This window comes from Pan paniscus, chromosome 6 (assembly GCF_029289425.2).
Source record: "Pan paniscus chromosome 6, NHGRI_mPanPan1-v2.0_pri, whole genome shotgun sequence".
Classification (NCBI taxonomy): Eukaryota; Metazoa; Chordata; class Mammalia; order Primates; family Hominidae; genus Pan; species Pan paniscus.
In genome coordinates this window covers 87,713,515-87,732,169 of record NC_073255.2, presented here as the reverse complement: position 1 = coordinate 87,732,169, position 18,655 = coordinate 87,713,515, and the positions used below count along the sequence as shown (strand labels likewise).

At 46.3% G+C, this 18,655-nt stretch overlaps 1 long non-coding RNA gene across 1 annotated transcript in view; it reads right to left on the bottom strand.

The window, feature by feature from the left end:
- Positions 1 to 5,231: 5,231 nt before the first annotated feature.
- Positions 5,232 to 18,655, bottom strand: part of LOC134730800 (uncharacterized) — a 140,465-nt gene continuing 127,041 nt past the window's right edge. Inside the window, exons 4-5 of the long non-coding RNA XR_010112764.1 lie at positions 10,859 to 10,985; positions 5,232 to 5,700 (exon numbers count right to left, since the gene is read on the bottom strand). This is a non-coding gene — a long non-coding RNA (uncharacterized LOC134730800). The remainder of the gene's footprint in view (positions 5,701 to 10,858; positions 10,986 to 18,655) is intronic.

Sequence of the window (18,655 nt, the reverse complement as noted above, 5' to 3'; positions counted from 1 at the left end):
ACAAAAGATCCTTGCTTTCTGCCTCTTCAGCCTCCCCCAGTCTGCCCCCCATCACCTTCCCCACTGCTGCTGCCTTAGTTTCCAAGCCCATTAACTCTTTTTTTTTTTTTTAATTTTGAGACAGTCTCACTCTGTCACCCAGGCTGGAGTGCATTGGTGTGATCTCAGCTTACTGTAACCTCCGCCTCCCGGCTTCAAATGATTCTCCTGTTTCAGCCTCCTGAGTAGCTGGGACTACAGGCATGCACCAGCATGCCTGGCTAATTTTTGTATTTTTAGTAGAGACAGGGTTTCACCATGTTGGCCAGGCTGGTCTCAAACTGCTGACTTCAGTTGATTTGCCTGCCTCAGTCTCCCAAAGTGAACTCTTTTACTTTATTTTTAATTGCAAAAAAACCCCCACATAACATAAAATATACCATCTTAACCATTTCTAGTGTTAAGTATATTCACATTGTTGTGAAACAGATCTCCAGGAATTTTTCATCTTGCAGCTCTAAAATTCTACCCATTAAGCAGCAAACTCTTTTTTTCTCCTTGCCCCAGCCCTTGGCAAGTATCATTCCACTTTCTGGCTCTATACATTTGAGTACTCTAAGTACCTCGTCTAGGTGGAATCATACAGTCTTTGTCTTTTTGTGATGAGCTTATTTCATGTAGTATAATGTCCAAGAGGTTCACCTATGTTGTGGCATGTGACAAAATTCCCTTCCCTGACTTTTTTTTTTTTTTTTAAGGTTGGGGTCTCACAGTTTTGCCCAGGCTGGGTTACAGTGGCAGGATCATAGCTCACTGCAGCCTGGAACTCCTGGGCTTAAGCAATCCTGCAGCCTCAGCCTCCCAAGCAGCTGGGACCACAGGTGCATGCCACCATGACCAGCTACTCATTTTTTTTTTCCATGAGACAGAGTCTTGCTCTGCACCCAGACTGGAGTGCAGAGGCACATGGCTCACTGCTGCTTCATCCTCCCAAGCTCAAGCAATCCTCCCATCTCAGCCTTTTGAGTAGTTGGGACTACAGGCATGCATCACCACACCTAATTAATTTAAAAATATACATATTTGTAGAGACTGGTCTAGAACTCCTGGACTCAAGCAATTCTCCTGTCTTGACCTCCCAAAGTACTGGGATTACAGGCATGAGGCACCATGCCCAGAAGATTCCCTTCCCTCTTAATGATGAATAATATTTTGATGCATGGGCCAGGCACCGTGGCTCACGCTTGTAATCCCAGCACTTTGGGAGGCTAAGGCAGGTGGATCATGAGGTCAGGAGTTCGAGACCATCCTGGCCCACACTAAAAAATGCAAAAATTTCTAAAAATACAAAAATTAGCTGGGTGTGGTGGTGCAGGCCTGTAATCCCAGCTACTTGGGAGGCTGAGGCAGGAGAATCTCTTGAACATGGAAGGCGGAGGTTGCAGTGAGTCGAGATCACGCCACTGCACTCCAGCCTGGGAGACAGAGTGAGACGCCATCTCAAAAAAATTTTTTTTTGATGCATGTGTATACTGCCTTTCTTCTGTTCATCCCATGATGGACTTGACAATTTCATTAGCTCTTTCTGCTGTAGTGATGCCTCTCAGCTGGCCTTTCCAGCTCCAATCTCAGGAATCCTTAGGCTCACCTCTTGATAACCCACAGGTGGGGTCTTCCTAAGATGATAGGTCACTGTCCTGCTTAAAGCCTGTTGATCTTTGGACACTTGTGATCCCATAGTCAGGTTTACGGCACTCTCATGGCCCGGCTATAGGTTGGTGCAAAAATGATTGTAGTTTCACATTTAAAGTAATGGCAAGGCCGGGTGTGGTGGCTCATGCCTGTAATACCAGCACTTCGGGAGGCCGAAGTGGGCGGATCACCTGAGGTCAGGAGTTTGAGACCAGCCTGGCCAGCATGGTGAAACCCCGTTTCTACTAAAACTACAAAAATTAGCTAGGCATGGTGGCACGTGCCTGTAATCCCAGCTACTTGGGAGGCTGAGGCAGGAGAATTGTTTGAACCTGGGAGGCGGAGGTTGCAGTGAGTTGAGATCGCACCAACGCACTCCAGCCTGGGTGACAGAGGGAGACTTTGTTTCCCCCACCCCGACCCCCCCGAAAAAGTAATGGAAAAAATCGAAATTACCTTTGCACCGATCGAATACTTCATGGTGCAATTCTGCCTCTGCTTCAGTCATGTGGTACATCTATTCCAGGCTCTGCCACCTGCATCCAACATTCACCACTTCCAAATACACTTGCACCTTCAAGTCTGTGCACACCTGGTTTCTGTGCCCAGAAAGTCTGAGTTCACTGTGTGTTGGCCTTTCTGGATCTACCTTTCTCTAGGCGATCTTTATTTTTTTTGTGGGGGGATGGAGTTTGGCTCTGCCACCCAGGCTGGAGTGCAGTGGCACAGTAATAGCTCTCTGCAGCCTCAATCTTTTAGACTGAAGCGATTCTCCAGCCTCAGCCTCCCAAGCAACTGGGACTACAGATGTGCATCACCATGCCCGGCTGATTTTTTTATTATTATTTTTTGTAGAGATGGGTCTCCCTGTGTTGCTTAGGCTGGTCTTGAACTTCTGGTCTCAAGCAATCCTCTTGCTTCAGTCTCCCCAGGTGCTGAGAGTACAGGCCAAAGTCTAGGCCATAATTTTATTTTATTTTACTCACTCTGTTGCCCAGGCTGCAGTGCAGTGGCACAATCTCGGCTCACTGCAACCTCCACCTCTGGGGATCAAGTGATTCTCCTGCCTCAGCCTCCCAAGTAGCTGGGATTACAGGTGCCTGCCACCATGCCCAGCTAACTGTTGTATTTTTAGTAGAGATGGCGTTTCGCCATGTTTCCCAGGCTGGTCTTGAACTCCTGACCTCAAGTGATCTGACGGCCTCGGCCTCCCAAAGTACCGGGATTACAGGGATGAGCCACTACACTGAGCCAGTAGTAAGCATTTTAATGATGATTTATGGGTTTAAAACATGCTACACAGCAGCAGCAGAAAACAGACACTCAGGAAAAGTCAGTTTCCTCTCTCCTTTCCTCCAGTCTATCTTCTAATGATGAAATAGGCAATTCACAGCTCTCATGGTTTGCTTTGCTCTAATAACTTTACAACATCCTTCTTCCTACAAGATCATCGTGAAGGGGCGTCCTGGACTGACGCGCCTGAGCGAGCCCCCTCTCCTTTCTTTGGGTCCTCGTGCAGCCTCGCCTTCCCTCTCCAGGGCAATGATCTAATAATGACTGTCTTCTATATTGGCCTGCAGTCTCCTCTCCGCTTTCCCCCCCTTGAAATTACTATTGGCCTCTAGGGGGAGCTCAAGACCTCATCATGTTGTAGGCCCATGTCCAAGGCAGGAGTCAACTCACAGATATTCAGTAAATATTTGTGGAATGAAGGGACAGATGACTGAAGGGATGGATTTCAAGAATAAGGATAAACCTTGGCTTCCGAAGCTTTTTCTCCATCAACATTTTATGCTTTTGGATTCTCTCCTCTTTGCTTCGTGTTTGGCTCTGGGGCACTAAGGCCATCTTCTACTTGGATGGAAACAAATAGACCTGCCATTCCCCCCACCATTTCTCTTTAGAAAGCTAGGTGCCCAGCCAGGTGCGGCGGCTCATGCCTGTAATCTCAGCACTTTGGGAGGCCCAGGCGGGCAGATCACCTGAGGTCAGGAGTTCGAGACCAGCCTGACCAATAATTTACTAAAAAGTACAAAAAAACTACTAAAAAGTACAAAAAAATTATCTTAATGAATCTACTAAAAAGTACATTTATTAAAATTAAAAAATTAAAATTAATCTACTAAAAAGTACAAAAAAATTATCTGGCCGTGGGGGCGTGCACCCGTAGTCCCAGCTACTCGGGAGGCTGAGACAGGAGAATCGCTTGAACCCGAGAGGCGGAGGTTGCAGGGAGCCAAGATTGCGCCACTGAACTCCAGCCCGGGCGACAGAGCGAGACTCCATCTCAAAAAAAAAGAAGGCCAGTTGCCCAGTAAAGTGAGGTCCAGAGGCAAAGAACAGCTCGGTGTGGGCACTTAGGCCAGCTATTCCAGGTCTTCTAGAGAAATATTTTCACGCCGGAAGTATTTTCCTTCATGTCTTTAAAAATTGTATTTTAATTTTTTTAGACAGGCTTTGTTGCCCAGGCTGGTGCAGTGGTGCAATCATAGCTCACTGCAGCCTTGAACTCCTGGGCTCAAGGGATCCTTCCCATTAGCCTCCCAAATAGCTGGGATTATAGGTGTGTGCCACCACATGGGGCTAATTTTTAAAATTTTTGCAGACGTTCGGGCGCAGTGGCTCATGCCTATAGTACCAGCACTTTGAGAGGCCAAGGCGGGTGGATCACTTGTGGTCAGGAGTTCAAGACCAGCCTGGCCAATATGGTGAAACCCTGTCTCTACTAAAAATACAAAAAAATTAGCTGGATGTAGTAGTGTGTGTCTGTAATCCCAGCTACTCAGGAGGCTGAGGCAGGAGAATCGCTTGAGCCCAGGAGGCGGAGATTGAAGTGAGCTGAGATCGCACCACTGCACTCCAGCCTGGGTGACACAGCGAGACCGCATGTCTAAAAAAAAAATTTTTTTTGAGACATGATCTCGCTGTGTCGCCCAGGTTGGACTTGAACTTGTGGCCTCAAACTCCTGGCCTCAAGTGATCCTCCAGCCTTGGCCTCCCTAAGTGCTAGGATTACAGGCTTGAGCCACCACACCCAGCTGATTCATTGGTCATTGCCTTGGCTCATCCCAGAGTGATGAGGTCTTCTGACTCCAGAATTGCAGTCCTCTGGGAAAGAGGTAACAGTGGCTACCGAGCCTTGGTTCTTTTTTTTGAGACAGAGTCTTGCTCTGTCACCCAAGCTGGAGTGCAGTGGCATGATCTCGGCTCACTGCAACCTCCACCTCCCGGGTTTAAGCGATTCTCCTGCCTCAGCCTCCTGAGTAGCTGAGATTACAGGTGGACACCACCACCTCTGGCTAATTTTTGTATTTTTAATAGAGACGAGTTTTCTCCATGTTGGTCAGGCTGGTCTCAAACTCCTGACCTCGTGATCCACCCGCCTTAGCTTCCCAAAGTGCTGGGATTACAGGCGTGAGCCACTGCACCTGGCAAAGCCTTGGTTCTTTGTTCACATCCTGGCGACACATAAAATCTCTGACAACTTATTTGGTGGCTATGCTGCTGCTTGAGAACAAAAGTTTCAAATAGCAATAAAATGTTGCTTAGCCTGGACTTTTTCTCTGTTTCATGAAAATGACTTAAGCCTTGTGTGTGCTTGGTTGAGGATTTTGGAAACTGAATCTTAGCTTACTCATGTAGATACATATTTTTTTCTCTCTCTCAAACCTGGAGACAAACAAAAGAATGGTTGCATGGAGGAAGGATTGGTTCATTGTCAGGAAAACGTCAGAGAAACTTTCTCAAAGGGAATTACGTTTTGAGAATAAAGGAAGGGAGTTCCAAGTATAACAGATTGTATGGGAGTGAGATTCCACCACGTGGGAATGCCATGTACAAAGGTAAACAGGTGGCACAAAGCACAGGACATGGTGTGTTGATGTCAGGGATGGTTGAATCTTAGGATCTAAGGAAGGAGTGGTGAGAGATAAGGCTAGAAGTCGAGAAGTTTCTTGTAATAGCAGACCCAGGATTCATTCTTCCAACAAGCAATTTTCTCAGCCTCTATTCTGTCTTCTGTCCCAAGGGCTGTGGGTGAGTAAATAAGAAGACTCGTTTTTTGTTGTTGTTGTTTTTTGCTTCAAGGAGTGTAAACTCCTCCCCACCCCCCACAAAACCCAGAGGGGCTCCGATCCCTCCAATGGTATTGGAGAGTTACTAGAGAAAATGTCCTGCAAAATGGTCACACGATCACTGCTGTGTTTTTGTTGTTGTTGTTGTTTTTGTTTGTTTGTTTTCATTTTTGAGACACAGTCTTGGTCCATCGCCGAGGCTGGAGTGCAGCAGCATGATCTCGGCTCACTGCAACCTTGTTCCCCCGGGTTCAAGTGATTCTCCTGCCTCAGCCTCCCGAGTAACTGGGATTACAGGCGCCTGCCGCCACGCCCGGCTAATTTTTGTATTTTTAGTAGAGACGGGGTTTCACCACGTTGGCCAGGCTGGTCTCAAGCTCCGGGCCTCAAGTGAGGCCCACCTTGGCCTCCCAAAGTGCTGGGATTACAGGCATGAGCCACCTCGCCCGGCCCAGAGCTGTGTTTTAGAAATGTTGGTGATGCTGGTGTGGAGGATGGACTGGAGGCAGGAGACCCTAGAAGTGGAGAGCCCATTGCAATGACACAATGAAGAGAATATTTGGCTGGGCATGGTGGCTCATGACTATAATCCCAGCACTTTGAGAGGCCTAGGCAGGAGGATCACTTGAGCCTAGAAGTTCAAGACAAGCCTGGGCAACATAGTGAGACTTGTCTCTATTAAAAAAAAAATAGACTGGGTGCTGTGGCTCACACCTGCAATCCCAGCACTTTGGGAGGCCGAGGCGGGCAGATCACTTGAGGTCAGGAGTTTGAGACTAAAAATACATCTCTACTAAAAATACAAAAAATTAGCCAGGCATGGTGGTGCGCACCTGTAATCCCGGCTACTTGGGAGGCTGAGGCAGGAGAATCGCTTGAACCCAGGAGGCGGAGGTTGCAGTGAGCTGGGATCATGCCACTGCACTCCAGCCTGGGTGACAGTGCGAGCCTCCATCTCAATAATAATAATAATAATACTTGAGGCAGATTGGGAGGAACAAAACCAGGGGATAGAATTGGAAGTTGTTTCAGAGCTAGATTTCAGAAGTACGTTGGGAAGAACTTGATAATATTTTATAATCAGTTGATCACTGGAGGTTAGGGATAAAGGAATGGACAAAGTGAGAAAGGTCTCGAGTCGTAAGGAAGAGATATATGACACAATATACCAAGATAGGTGATACAGAAGGAAAAATAAGTTTTCAGGGGAAAGGAGAAAGGAGGGTTTGGAAATGTTGAATTAGCTGTGCCTGACGTTCTTACAGAAATACGTCTGGTAAACAGCTGGATGTTGTCAGATGTTCAAGATCCTCTCAGCAGGATTCAAGATACAGATTTATAAGTTATAGGGGATTTCTCCAAGCAGGGTAAGGAGGAAGAGCTTGAAATGACAACATAGTAAACAGCACTCAGAAAGGAAGGAACAAGACTGAGAGCATGTAGTAGGGAAAAATAGGAGTAGAGAAACTTGAATGAGAGAGTGGTGAGGCTGGGTATGGTGGATCTTGCCTGTAATCGCAGCACTTAGGAAGGCTGAGGTGGGAGGATCACTTGAGCCACTAAGTTTGAGACCAGCCTGGGCAGCATAGCAAGACCCCATCTCTACAAAAAATACAAAAAAGTATCTGCTGTGGTGATGTGCACTTGTGGTCCCAGCTACTTGGGAGGCTATGTCGGGAGAATCACTTGAGTCCAGGAGTTCGAGTCTGCAGTGAACTATGATTGAATCACTGCACTCCAGCCTTGGTCACACAGCAAGAACCTGCCTTAAAAGAAAAAGAAGGAAGAAAGGAAGGAAGGAAGGAAAGAAGGAAGGAAGGAAGGGGAAGGAAGGAAGGAAAAAGAAAGGAAAGGGAAGGAAGGAGAGAGGGAAGGAAGGAAGAAAGAAAGGAAGGAAGGAGGGAGGGAGGGAAGAAAGGGAGGGAGGGAAACAAGGGAGGGAGGGAAGGAAGGAAGAAAGAAAGAAACAGGGAAAGGAAAGGAAAGGTAAGGAAAGGAAAGGAAAGAAAGAAGGAAGGGAAGGAGGAAGGAAGGAAGGGAAGAAAAGGAGTGGTGAAAGGTAACAAAATCCTCGGAGAGATCTAATCTACAGACAGTGAGAAAGGATATTGGTGGCTAAGGCAGGCCATGTCATTGTTGAGATAAAGACCATGGCCACAGACTGAAGGATAGATAACAGTAATTCAGAGAATGATATTAAGAAGCTAGCTAATGGTGGTAACTAACCTTTAGGCTAATGGCTTGAAAGTCAGGAAGGGTTGAGAATAGGAATTTTCAAAAAGGAAAAGTAGCTGGGTGCGGTAGCTCACACCTGTAATCCTAACACCAGAAGAGGCCAAGGCAGATGGATCATTTGAGCCCGGGAGTTTGAGACCAGGCTGGGCAACATGATGAAACCCTGTCTCTACAAAACATGCAAAAATTAGCCAGGCATGGTAGCACACACTGTGGTCCCAGCTACTCAGGAGGCTGAGGTGGGAGGATCACTTGAGCTTGGGAGATCGAGGTTGCAGTGAGCTGAAATCGTGCCACTGCACTCCAGCCCAGGCAACAGAGTGAGACCCTGTCTCAAGAAAAAAATTTAAAAAGTGACTGGCCTTACTGTTGAAACCTTCCCAATGCCATCGGGTGGGAATTTTGACAAAATCATTATTTTTCTTGGGTAAAACTGCTCAAATGCTGGTAATAAGTGGAGAAAGCTTCTCAATATACATCTCCCATTTCTGTCTGCTTAAAGTGTCGTGTCGTGTCGTGTTATGTGACATTATGTGTAATATCTGTGAGCATTGAAATACCTGGAGTGTTGAGTACTCTCTGAAAAAAATTAATTATGCAGAGAAATGGCCTTTCTCACTAAAGAAAATCAGTGCAGGTGAAAACCCTGCTTCTCCTTTTTTTTATTTTTAGGTTACGGTGCAGTGGCGTGATCACCGCTCACTGTGGCCTTGAACCCCTGGTCTCAAGTGATCATCCTGCCTCAGCCTCCTGTGTAGCTAGGACTACAAACACATGCCATGATGCCTAACTCATTTTATGTTCTTTTTTGTAGAGATGGAGTCTTGCTATGTTGCCCAGGCTGGTCTTGAAATCCTGGGCTCAAATAATCCTCTTGCCTCTGCCTCTCCAAGTGTTGAGACTACAGGTGTAAGCCACCACATTTGGCCCAAATTTGGCTTCTTGACTTTTGTGGCCACCAAAGCCTCTGCCTCTTACTAGTCATGTGACAATGGGCTAGCTACTTATTCTCTCTGAGTCTCAGTACTCTTATTTATAAAACAGCAATAATATCACATTATGAGGATGTTTCTGTTGACATGCATTGTGCACCATTAATTTTCTTGGAGCCTGGCAGAGTTAGGCACTCAATAAATGTTAGCTCCCTCTTCCCCATCCCCTACCTGCATTTGATTACCAAGCATTTGATTACTTTGGCCTGAGCGAACTCCCTTAACAAATGTTTCCACCTTAGATTAAAATTAATTCAAAGACAGGGACGGGCAACACATCCTGTAAGGGACTAAGAAAATGGCATTAATTTTGCAAATTAATAAATATGCAAATGGCAGCTTTGCATAGACTAGGCTATATAAGCAGGAGTTAAATTGTGCTGTAAATTATGCAGTGCCGTATGGAGCAGATACCCTTGACTTCGCATGCAAGGCAGAGAAAGCAGAAGCAGCCCTTGCTATAATGGCTTCTGAGAGTGAGTGGCATGTTCGTCCAATGGCAAGCCCGGTGCTGAGTCACGCAGCTGACTCTGGAGTGGCAGTGGGAGCCCCATGGCGAACAGGCTGCAACCCAGTTATTGCTGAGAATAGTCTGATAAAGAACACTCTGTAGTCACCAAGAGGATGGTCACCCACCAGCTCATGTGAGACAGCCACTTGTGCACTGATCGCACCGCTTGGGGGAGGTGGTAGGACGGGAGGGCTCTCTTGGGTTTCCAGGGCCTGAGCTGGTATCGCCACCATTCCAGCTTCAAGGCAGGTGTGACTGGCCTGGGGACATGTGAGTTGCTGCTAGATTGATACATCAATCACTAAGAAACAAATAGTCTAAGAACGGTCCAGGTGTTCTGCATTTTGCTAAATAGATGCTGGAGGGCAGCAGTTTCTTGTTGTGATTATTCAGCAGTATCACCCAGGGAACTTTTTAAAAATAGATTCCTGGGCTCCTGCCTCTGGAATTCTCATGCAGCTGGTCTGGGCTGGGATCTGGGCACCTGTTTTCTTTTTTTGAGACAGGATCTCACTCTGTCGCCCAGGATGGAGTGCAGTGGTGCGATCATAGCTCACTGCAGCCTCAACGTCCAGGGCTCACGCAATCCTCCCACCTCAGCCTCCTGAGTAGCAGGAACTACAGGTACACACTACCATGACTGGCTAATTTTTGTATATTTTTCTAGAGACAAGGTCTTCTTATGTTTCCCAGGGTGGGCTTGAACTTCTGGCCTCAAGCAATCCTCCTGCCTTGGCATCCCCAGTAGCTAGGATTATAGGGTACACCATGACTGTCTAATTAAAAAAAAATTTATAGAGACAGGATCTTGCTATGTTGCCCAGGCTGGTCTTGAGCTTGTAGCCTGAAGCCATTCTCCTGCCTTGGCCTCCCGAAGTACTGGGATCCACCAGTATTTTCAATGTGGCCTCCCCCTCACACTCCTGCAATAAAAGAGGTTTAATTGGCTTATGGTTCTGCAGGTTGTACAGGAGGCATGGAGCTGGCATCTGCTCAGCTTCTGGGAAGGCCTCAGGAAACTTACAATCATGGTGGAAGGCAAAGGATAAGTAGATACTTCACATGGCTGAAGTAGGAGCAAGAGAGAGAGGGAGGAGATGTTACACACTTTTGAAACAACCAGGTCTCAGGAGAACTCTGTCATAAGAACAGCACTAAAGGGATGGTGTTAAAGCATTCATGAAGGATCCATCCCCATGATCCAATCACTTCCCACCAGGCCCCACCTCCAACACTGGGGATTACAATTCCACGTGAGATTTGAGTAGGGACAGAGATCCAAACCATATCACCTGGACTTATACACTTGGCATGATGGAAAACACCCATTCAGAAAACCACACAGAAAACAACGCCTGCACAACTGTGGCACTTACCACGCAAACTCAACACTGCAGTAGAAGCGTGGGCTTTACGGTTTTCACAACGTGCCAATAAATCCTGCGTGCTTCATGTTCAATGCTGGAACCTTGGACATAATTCCTCAAGTCTCGGTATCTTTAACTGTAAAATGGGAATGATTAAAAAAGACATGATCTCCCAGAGCAGCTAAGAGGGTTAAAAGAGAAAACACGGCCGGGTGCGGTGGCTCATGCCTGTAATCCCAGCACTTTGGGAGGCCGAGGCAGGCGGATCAGGAGGTCAGGAGATCGAGACCATCCTGGCTAACACGGTGAAACCCTGTCTTTACTAAAATTTTGTAAAAAATACAAAAAATTAGCCGGGCGTGGTGGCGGGCGCCTATAGTCCCAGCTGCTTGGGAGGCTGAGGCAGGAGAATGGCGTGAACCTGGGAGGCAGAGCTTGCAGTGAGCCAAGATTGCACCATTGCACTCCAGCCTGGGCGACAGAGCGAGACTCCAAAAAAAAAGAGGAAACACATTTTTTTTGTTTTTGTTTTTGAGACATAGTCTCACTCTGTCACCCAGACTGGAGTGCAATGACCCAATCTCGGCTCACTGCAACCTCTGCCTCCCAGGTTTCAGCAATTCTCCTGCCTCAGCCTCCCAAGTAGCTGGGACTACAGACGCCTGCCACCACACCCGGCTAATTTTTGTATTTTTAGTAGAGGCGGGGTTTCCCCATGTTGGTCAGGCTGGTCTCGAACTCCTGACCCCAGGTGATCCACCCCCATCAGCCTCCTAAAGTGCTGGGATTACAGGCGTGAGCCACCGCACCTGGCCTAGGAAACATGTTTAAAGGCAGAAGGGATTTAAGGAAGTAATGAGGTGTTTTAAGTAATTAAGTAATTAAGACTATGTCCTGAGCCCGATCTGCCTCTCTAAAACATCCACTGAATCCGGCTGCTGTTTCTATCCTCTGAGCCAACCCTTCTCTACTTGGCAGGGCTTCATATCCTCTCTAAAGCCTGAGATCCTGCCCCTCTGCATCTCATTTCCAGGCTAAACATTTCCGTGGATCCATGAGAGCTGGCTGTGTTTGCCATCCCTGGAGATATCTCATTTTACAGCTGGGCAAACCCCAGCATGCACAGTTCGTGTCTTTGAAAAGTCGTGCCGTTATAGAAATGTCTGGGCAGCAGGTGGCAAAATGGTGTTGTTATCGGAGCCACATAGATAATCACGCCTTGCTACTAATCATTCTCCATCTCTTTCGCGCTTTGTAATTTACAAGGGCCTTCCACGTCCATTACCCCACCCCACCCTTCCAGCAACCAGTGCGAGGTGATTGAATATGGAGATGCTAGCCATGCCCTTGGACAGCACGCTGTCCTTTTCAAAGCACTTCTACTCCCATTATCTCACTGGATCTCCCTCACACCCTCAGAAGATGGAAACTGCGGGAATGATCAGAAGAAGAAACCAGGAAACAGAGCACTTGCTGGCAAAGATCCCATACAGCCAATGACTACATCCAGGCCTGGACTCAGATGCAGCCTCTCCTAACACCGTGTGCTGATTCCTAGACATAAAATCCACTGCCCCTACCACTCCTTTCCTAAACATGTGGATTTTTTTTTTCTTTCTTTCTTTTTTTTTTTTTTGAGACAGGGTCTCACTCTGTCACCCAGACCAGGTGCAATGGCATGATCACGGCTCACTGCAGCCTTGACCTTTCCTGGCCCAAGTGATCCTCCTGCCTCAGCCTCCCAAATAGCTGAGACTACAGGCATGCACCACCATATCAGGCAATCTTTTTTTCTTTTTCTCCTTTTTTTTTTTTTTTTTTTTTTTGAGGCGGAGTCTCACTCTGTTGCCCAGGCTGGAGTGCAGCGGTGCGATCTCAGCTCACTGCAACCTCCACCTCCTGGCTTCAAGCGATTCTCATGCCTCAGCCTTTTGAGTAGCTGGGATTACAGGCACGTGCCACCATGCACAGCTAATTTTTTTGTATTTTTAGTAGAGATGGGGTTTCGCCATGTTGACAAGGCTGGTTTTGAACTCCTGACCTGAGGTGAACCACCCGCTTCAGCCTCCCAAAGTGCTGGGATTACAGGCATGAGCCCCTGCACCACATTCTTTAAGCTATTATAAAATATACACTTAAGTTATTATGGACTATAGTCACCCTATTGTGCTATGCAATACTAGGTCTTGTTTGTTCTTCTATTTTTTTTTTTCTAACCATTAACTACTTCCTCTTGTCCCCAACCAAACTTATTTTTGGAAGCTTCATCCTATGATATATAAAAATGTACCATATCCTGCAATAAACACTCACACACACACACACACACACGCACACACGTGTACGTACGTAGGTCAGTGGGTTGCAGTTGGTTTGTCACCTTAAGATCTGTAAACAAGGGCTGGCGTGGTGACTCACACCTGTAATCCCAGCACTTTGGGAGGCTGAGGCGGGTGGATCACCTGAGGTCGGGAGTTCGAGACCAGCCTGACCAACATGGAGAAACCCTGTCTCTACTAAAAATACAAAATTAGCTGGGCGTGGTGGCACACGCCTGTAATCCCAGCTACTTGGGAGGCTGAGGCAGGAGAATCAACTGGTGGAGGTGGAGGTTGCAGTGAGCCCAGATAGAGCCACTGCCCTCCAGCCTCCAGCCTGGGCAACAAGAGTGAAACTCCATCTCAACCACAACATCAATAAAAGATCTGTAAACATTTAATTAGACATGCATATTAATGTTTGGCTTTGTAGTTTTTTTCTCACATTTTGGGACCATTTGGGAAACTGTCTCAGGTGCGGCTCTGAGGCTCTACGGGGTTCTTTGTTTTCTGCCAAAGCATTCTGGTGAAATATTTCTCAACATGAGCCTCCATGTGCTTTTCCATATGCTTAACGCGATAGCTCAGGATGTCTGCACAAGTGACTTCACTCCTCGGGGACTTTCCCCCTTCTTACATCTGTGTGCCTGAGGCTAGAGTCTCCCTCCTGAGCTGCTCCCATCTGCATCAGCAGATCGGGAGGCCTGTGGCACGGCTGTCTCCTGAGGTCCTCTTTCATCATCACCCTGGTGAAAGCATTCATCTCTCTCTGATGTTAGATTCTTTGTTTTGGGAATCCCAGACCTTCCACTTTCTTAATGCACTCCCTCATTTTAGCAAAACAACATCATATAGGGGAATTCTCTCTCTGTCTCTCTCTCGCTCGCTCTCTTCTGTTTTTTAGAGATGGGATCTTGCTTTGTTGTCCAGGCTGGTCTCGAACTCCTGGACTCAAGTGATCTGCCCACCTTGGTCATATAGGGAAGTCCTGAGAAAGGTGCTTGAAAAGTGTGGGAAGTCTTTTCCTTTTATTTTTAGGTGTCTTTTTTTGTTCTCAATAATCTCAATAAGATGTATTTGTGTCTGTGTCTGTGTAAGGACGTATTTGTGTCCTTATACACATGGACATAAATATGTCTTCACCCTCTCCCTTCCCAACACACACATTAAGAGGTTTGTTTTATAAATGTGGAATAATAGACACTGGAGGCCTAAAAAGGTGAGGGGGTATGTTGCGGGGAGTAAGCATTGAAAAATTACTTATTACTATTACTATTTAGGTACTATTTTTTTTTTTTTTTTGAGACGGAGTCTCACTCTGTCCCCAGGCTGGAGTGCAGTGGCGCAATCTCGGCTCACTGTAACTTCCAGCTCCTGGGTTCAAGTGATTCTCCTGCCTCAGCCTCCCGAGTAGCTGGGATTACAGGAATACACCACCATGCCCAGCTCATTTTTGTATTTTTAGTAGAGATGGGGTTTCACCATGTTGGCCAGGATGGTCTTGATCTCCTGACCTCATGATCCACCCGTCTTGTCCTCCCAAAGTGCTGGGATTACAGGCATGAGCCACCTAGCCTGGCCTGGGCACTATTACTAACGGTACCCAAATTACTATTTTAGCAATGGCTGAACTAAAAGTCCAGACTTCATCACTATGTAATATATGCATGTAAGAAACCTACACTTCTGACCCTTAAATATATAAACATTTTCTAAAATTACTGTTTGCCCCATGAATATGTACAATTATTATTTTTCAATTTAAAAAATTAAAAATATAGGCCAGGTGAGGTGGCTTACACCTGCAATCCTAGCATTTTGGGAGGACGAGGTGGTTGGATCACCTGAGGTCAGGAGTTCAAGACCAGCCTGACCAATGTGGTGAAACCCCATCTCTACTAAAAAATATAAAAATTAGCCGGGCATGGTGGCTCCCAACTGTAATCCCAGCTATTTGGGAGGCTGAGGTCGGAGAATCGCTTGAACCCAATAGGTAGAGGTTGCAGTGAGCCGAGACAGCACCACTGCATTGCAGCCTGGATGACAAAGTGAGACTCCGTCTCCAAAAATAAAAGAAAATAAAATATAAAAAATACCCCCCCATAGAGTTTTGTTTTATAATACGACAGTTTTGATCTTGGATTCTATTTACATTTTTCTTGAAACAATCTAATTTGCCTCAAGGCAATGTAGATGACTTTGACTATTGTAAGGCGTATACATGTAAAGGTACGGGAAATAAAGCAGAAAAGTGAATGTTATTTAGTGAATTGTGTACCCCACACCAAGATTCAGATGTTGAAGCCTTAACCTGCAATGAGATTGTATTTGGAGATAAAGTCTTCAAGGAGGTAATTACATTTACACGAGGTCATAAGGGTGGAGCTCTAATCCAATAGGCCTAGGGTCTTTATAAGAAGAAAAAAGGCCAGGCGTGGTGGCTCACACCTGTAATCCCAGCACTTTGGGAGGCTGAGGCTGGTGGATCATCTGAGGTCAGGAGTTTGAGACCAGCCTGACTAACAAGGTGAAACCCTGTCTCTACTAAAAATAAAAAAATTAGCTGGGCATGGTGGCACACGCCTGTAATCCCAACTACTCGGGAGGCTGAGACATGAGAATTGCTTGAACCTGGGAGGCAGAAGTTTCAGTGAGCGGAGATTGCACCACTGTATTCCAGCCTGGGCGACAGAGCAAGAGTCCATCCCAAAAAAATAAAAAATAAAAATAAGAAGAAGAAGAGACACCAGATACCAGGGACATGCACAGAGAGAAAGGGCCATCTGAGAACACGGTCTGCAAGCCAAGGAAAGAGGCCTTGAGAGAAAGCACAAAAATAAGTGTTACGGAGTGATTGTGTCCCCTGCCCCAAGATTCAGATGTTGAAGGCTTAACCTGCAATGTGATTGTATTTGGAGATAAGGTTTTGTTTTTTGTTTTGTTTTGTTTTTTGAGACAATGTTTCACTCTAGTCACCCAGGCTGGAGTGCAGTGGCACCATCTCGGCTCACTTCAATCTCTGTCTCTCAGGCTCAAACGATCCTCCTGCCTCAGCCTCCCAAGTAGCTGGGACTACAGGCACACACTACTGTGCCAGGCTAATTTTTGTGGTTTTTTGTAGAGATGGGGTTTTTCCATGTTGGCCAGTCTGGTCCTGAACTCCTGATCTCAAGTGATCCACCGGCCTCAGCCTTTCATAGTGCTGGGATTACAGGCATGAGCCACCGGTTCCCAGCCAGCATAAAGTCTTCAAGGAGGTAATTAAGTTTACATGAGGTCATAAGGTTGGAGCTCTAATGGTATCAGGTCTTAGTGTCCTTATAAGAAGAAGAAGAGGCCAGTTGCAGTGGCTCACGCCTGTAATCTCAGCACTTTGGGAGGCTGAGGGGGGCGGATCACCTGAGTTCGGGAATTCAAGACCAGCCTGACTAACATGGAGCAACCCAATCTCTACTAAAAATATAAAATTATCCAGGTGTGGTGGCGAGTGCCTGTAATCCCAGCTACTCGGGAGGCTGACGCAGGAGAATTGCTTGAACCCGGGAGGCAGATGTCGTGGTGAGCCAAGATCGTGCCATTGCCATTGCACTCCAGCCTGGGCAACAAGAGCGAAACTCTGTGTCAAAAAAAAGAAGAAGAAGAAGAGCTCTATGGACACAGAGCAAAGTCCATCTGAGGACAGTCTGCAAGCCGAAGACATAGCCTTGGGAAAAAGCAACCCTACTTGCACCTTGATTTCAGACTTCCAGGCTTCAGAGCTGGGAGAAACACATTTCTGTTGTTTAAACCACCCAGTCTGTGGTATTTTGTTACAGCTGTCCTAGCAGAGTAATACAATGAGTATTTTAAGGTTTGTAATCTCACTCTGTGGTAGTATGTGTTCATCAGCATCTTATCTGATGCTGAGAGAAATTCACTGAAATAGTTAAAAAAAAAAACATAAAAATAAGGGCCTCGCGGTGGCTCACATCTGTAAACCCAGCGCTTTGGAAGTCTGAGGCGGGACAATTGCTTGAGCCCAGCTGGGAGTTTGAGACTAGCCTGGGCAACATAGTGAGACCCTGTCTCTACAAAAATATAATCAAATTAGCCATGTGTGATGGCGGGTGCCTGTAGTCCCATTTACTCACGAGGCTGATGTGGGGGATCGCTTGAACCCAGGAGGCAGTGAGTTGTGGTGGTGTGCCATTGCACTCCAGCCTGGGCAACAGAGCAAGGCTCTGTCTCAATCAATCAATCAATCAATCAATCAAGGGTCACACTAAGAGATATATTTCCAAGAATGATCAGGACCAGCTGAACAGCTCAAAAGCAGCCTCCTGTAAACGCTTTCTTCCCTAGTAGCTGCACAGCTCCCTGGAGTCTTCTAACCCATAGATCTCACCTGCCTGTCTGGATCTGCTGGGTGAGTGTTCTTTGTGCTGGTGGGTTGCAGCGTTTGTGTCTTCTGCTGTGATGGAGTGATTTGGGAGCTAGGGAATGCCCGCGTGTCATTGATTTGTCATTTGAAAGTTAAATCACAGACCTGGATGGTGGCCAGGAGTTGGGGCGGGCTCTCCCCTCTTCTTCCTTTCGTTTTACGCACCTGTGTATTGACTGATAAGTTGCAGTGCTCCCTGCTGCATTTCACAAATAATCCGGCAAATCCTCGAGATTTATTTTAACGATTGATTAGAAAAGTCAATGTTGTACACAAAGGATTAAAAAAATATATATTTGGAATCTACTTAAGTACCTGTTATCGCAAAGACGGTCTAGACTGCTCCAAATTTATATGCCACAGACAGGAAGAGAAGGAAAATTTCTTTTTATAAATTGCATAGTCTATAAAACGGAAGGAACATGAACTGGCCTCCAAATGACATTAATCCTACCCTGTTTCTATCTACTGGTCAATAGAGTGACCTTGATCAATTTGTTTAACCTCCCCAAATCCCAGTTTAGTTGTTTTTTTTGTTATACTAAAGAAACGCATATGGCTTCAGGATTCCTCAAGGATCTAGAACCAGAAATACCATTTGACCCAGCAATCCCATTACTGGGTATAGACCCAAAGGATTATAAATCATTCTACTATAAAGACACATGCATATGTATGTTTAATGCAGCACTGTTCACAATAGCAAAGACTTGGAACCAACCCAAATGCCTATCAATGATAGACTGGATTAAGAAAATGGGCACATATACACCATGGAATAATATACAGCCATAAAAAAGAATGAATTTATGTCCTTTTCAGGGACATGGATGAAGCTGGAAACCATCATCCTCAGCAAACTAACACAGGAACAGAAAACCAAACACTGCATGTTCTCACTCATAAGTGGGAGTTGAACAAAGAGAACACATAGACACAGGGAAGGGAACATCACACACTGGGGCCTGTCGGGGATAGGGGGAAAGGGGAGGGAGAGCATTAGGGCAAATACCTACTGCATGCAGGGCTTAAAACCTAGATGACGGGTTGATGGGTGCAGCAAACCAC